This window comes from Coenobita brevimanus, chromosome 112, assembly GCF_032717465.1.
Source record: "Coenobita brevimanus isolate Jiangsu-jjx chromosome 112, ASM3271746v2, whole genome shotgun sequence".
NCBI lineage: Eukaryota > Metazoa > Arthropoda > Malacostraca > Decapoda > Coenobitidae > Coenobita > Coenobita brevimanus.
This window is the reverse complement of record NC_137065.1, coordinates 4,397,363-4,401,200: the sequence shown is the minus strand read 5'-3', so window position 1 is coordinate 4,401,200 and position 3,838 is coordinate 4,397,363.

The following is a 3,838-nucleotide window of genomic DNA, read 5'->3' as shown; positions in this document are numbered from 1 at the left end:
ATGAGAAGCAATAATAATCATAATAAGGACAGTAGCTAGTGATGATGATGATGATGATAATGACGATGATGATGATGATGATGGTGATGATGATGATGATGATAAACAACCCCATCGATAACAAATAACCAACATTCCTATTTGTCGCTGCAGGCAAATTTACTCGCACTAAAAAATTCCATCTTTTGTTCAGCGCTTAATCCGGAAAGTCATTTTGTGCTCCCAGAAAAAAAAAAAAAAAAAAAAAGATAAAAAAAAAAAAGGAAAAAAATAATAACAGCCCTCTCATGATGTGGACAACTCTGTAATTCTCTTCCTCCTAACAACAGATGATAATTTTAGAGCTGAGAGTAAGTCATAGGAGCCTGAGAGTGTTAATGCTGACTCCTCTGACCCTCTCATGGTGGAGACAGTTCTAGTATTATATTCCACCAAACGACGGCCGATTTTCTTCAGCTGTGCTCGTAGTGTCGTCATTAGCCCTTTCATGGTCGCGTCAACTCTAGTATTCTATTCCCGCTAACAGCTAACAATTCTATTTTGTTGCTTAGATAGTTAGACAGACAGATAGATGGAGAGATATATAAACAGATAGATACGCGTGTATTAATAGATAAAAGTAGCAAAGTTTGGATTAAATAACACAGGAAATTGAAAGAGCTAAAAAAAATAAAAAATAAAAATAAAGAGCGTAGAGGTAATTGCCCTAGGATCAGCCGAACCAAGTTTGAGGCGAACTAGTGAAACAGGGATGGAATGACAACAAGTGGAAAAGTGTTTGGAAGAGAGGAAAGAAATGAAACAGTGACACGAAGATGGAACGTGTTTAGAAGAAAGAAAAAGAAACTAAACAATGGCATGAAGGTGAAAAGTGTTTGGAGGAAAGAAGAGGAAAGAAAATTAGCAATGGCAGGAGTACGAAAAGTGTTTGTACGAAAGAAAACAAACCAAATAGTGGCACGAAGATGAAAAGTGTTTGTAAGAATGAAGAGGAAAGAAACGAAACAATTGCACGAAGATGCAGTGTTTGCAAGGAAGAGGGGGAAAGAAACTAAACAGTGGCACGAAGCTGAAAACTGTTTGCAAGGAAGAAAAGGAATGAAACTAAACAAGGGTACGAAGATGAAGTAATTGCAAGAAAGAAGAGAGAGAAATTGAAGAAATACGGCAGATCAACACAGTATAGAGACTGAAGAAGCTGAAGAAGCTTTTATATGCCCCATGTCGTGGCGCCGATGTAACAGAACTGGTTCATTGCCTGGTTAATCATACGTCGTTCAACTCCCTCTCTATCCCCCGAAAGGAGGATGGTGGTCTGCAGGGGTAGGACCACTTTCAGCCTGCAGTCCACCGGGTTCACGTTCAGATAAGGCTAGGGTTCCAATTACTGTAGTGTGTTTAACCTGAGAGAGATCCCTAACTCCCTGCACCCCAATTGATGGCTAAGTGGAGTTAGATTGGAGGGCTGATTTGACTAGTAACCAAGGAGATTCATTCCTGCCAACCCCAGCGTAGTATTGAAACTGTGGTAGTGGTCCAGTTCCATCAGATGAAAACAAACTAAAAATACTACTACATACAGGGTCCTATCTGTTACCATAGAATATTTACGTTCCGTACACAGAAGGAAATAGTCACGAAGAAGTGCTAGAGCCTCATAAGCGTATTCTAAGCAACATGAGAGGCTTCGTAGCACTTCTTCCTCAGCGATTTACTTTGCATATTACCTTTCTAGCCACTTTTACTTTATTAGAAGAAAATATGTCTATAATAAAAAAAATGAAAGTGAAGAACAAGGTTTAATATGTAGAGTAAATCGCTAAGGAAAAGGTGTTAAGTAATCTACAAAGCCATTTAGATTACAAGGGAATATAATCACTATTTTTCTTACTTTTGGTCTACCGTCTATCTTTCTATCTGACTATCAATCTATCTGTTTATCTTTGTCTGTCTGTCTGTCTGTCTATCTATCATCTATCTAAAGTATCTATCTGTCTATCCCTATCTAAAGTATCTATCTGTCTATTTATCTATTTATCTATTTATCAATCTATCCCCAGACACCGTAATTCCGTAAAGGGTGGCTACAAACGAATCACCTTCATTTCATACTGTTTTTCGTCATCAAGCTGCCCTTTCTCCAACTCACACCCCTCTCTCTCATATACCTCTCCACTCCACCCTTCCTTCTCTCTCTCTCTCTCTCTCTCTCTCTCTCTCTCTCTCTCTCTCTCTCTCTCTCTCTCTCTCTCTCTCTCTCTCTCTCTCTCTCTCTCTCTGTCCTATATTTCATTCATTTTAACTTGGCCCAGATTTTCGTCTTTTTACAGCTTATTTCACGTATAGCTCAGTGGCAGAATAAGACAATACTACACCCCTATATCCATTCCACATAGCACTTCTTCGTGACAGGCATCATATTCCAGTGTTAATCTATTGTTGCAACTCAGCATTCGAGATGGAGAGATGGCAATTTTAGATAGAGTAAATAGGGTATAATCAGTCTTTTGGTAATTTTGCTTCCAGTCAGCTGCTTTCATATTTTCCATGCATTCAGGATTGCTCAGATGTACGGTATGTGGCTCTTGGATAATTACACTACCTCCACTTGCACACCACACTACGCCACACTGTATTGTCCGCATACCACACCACACCTCAGTACAACTCACTACATCACACCACTCCACACTACACCACACCACACTGCCCCAACTAACTCCACATTGCCACCACAGCACACCACGCAGCCAACACACATAGCCAATACATCACACCACACCACACCACACCACGCAGCACTGCATTTCACCACATTACCACCACAGCACATGGCACCACATCACACCACACAGCCGCCACACTAAACCATTACTCCACACCACACACCATTACCATCTTGACCCATTTCCCAGTTCTCTCCCTTAGTTTGGTGTCAGGCGAAATTGCTGACTCTGGGAAATAACTGACCCAAGCCACGCCAGGCATGCTGAGGCAGACCCCTTTCCCCACGCTCACCCTCTAACTTTAACCAACTAGAACTGCCACTCAACCTAACACTGAAGAGTCCCAAATACATGTTAGGCAATCCTAGCTGGAGAGGGCCTCGCATTTCTGGACCAGCCCCCCGCCTAGGATTGTTCATGCCTCCTCTGAAAATTTAATTCGCTGGTCAGGAATTTCACGCAACACTGGATGTCTCTGAGCATGATCTCACCTCTCATTTTCCTAGGTCCTCCTCACACTTTTCCTTCTCAAGCGCATCTGTGACCCTCCTCAGCCAATCATCCTATTCCTTCCACTCAACTTTGACCAAAGCAGTTCAGGCTACCGCTCTGCATCACTTTCATGATAACTCTTATGCCAGATCTCACTTGCAGCGCACTCATCTCAGTTCTGCCAGGTGAGCTCCTACTCCTCTACTCCAGCATTCTCATTTCCAGGCGTTACCATCTGAATGTATCTTCTCTTAAAAGCCAAGAATATCTGCCATACACCGTTACACTCTCACGCAAGTACTGTAGAAAGTACCCATGGCACGAAAGGAGAACAAATTTCTTCCTTCGACTTTTCGTTCTAGCCTCTGTCCCTCCTTCCGCACTTAGCATGTCCCCAGATAACGAAACTCACGCATTCGAAGTGTCTCTTTCTCCAGTCGATAATTTTCACTCTGTTATCCACAGCCTGGATATGCTTACATGTTGCACAAGGAAAATTTCTAGCAAGTTTGCAGTCAGGTACTATAACCACTGGATCTTTTGTGAACCAATTAGGGGGCACGGTGGCTCAGTGGTAGAGCATCAAGCTCGTAATCGGGGGATTGCGAGTTCGATCCTCG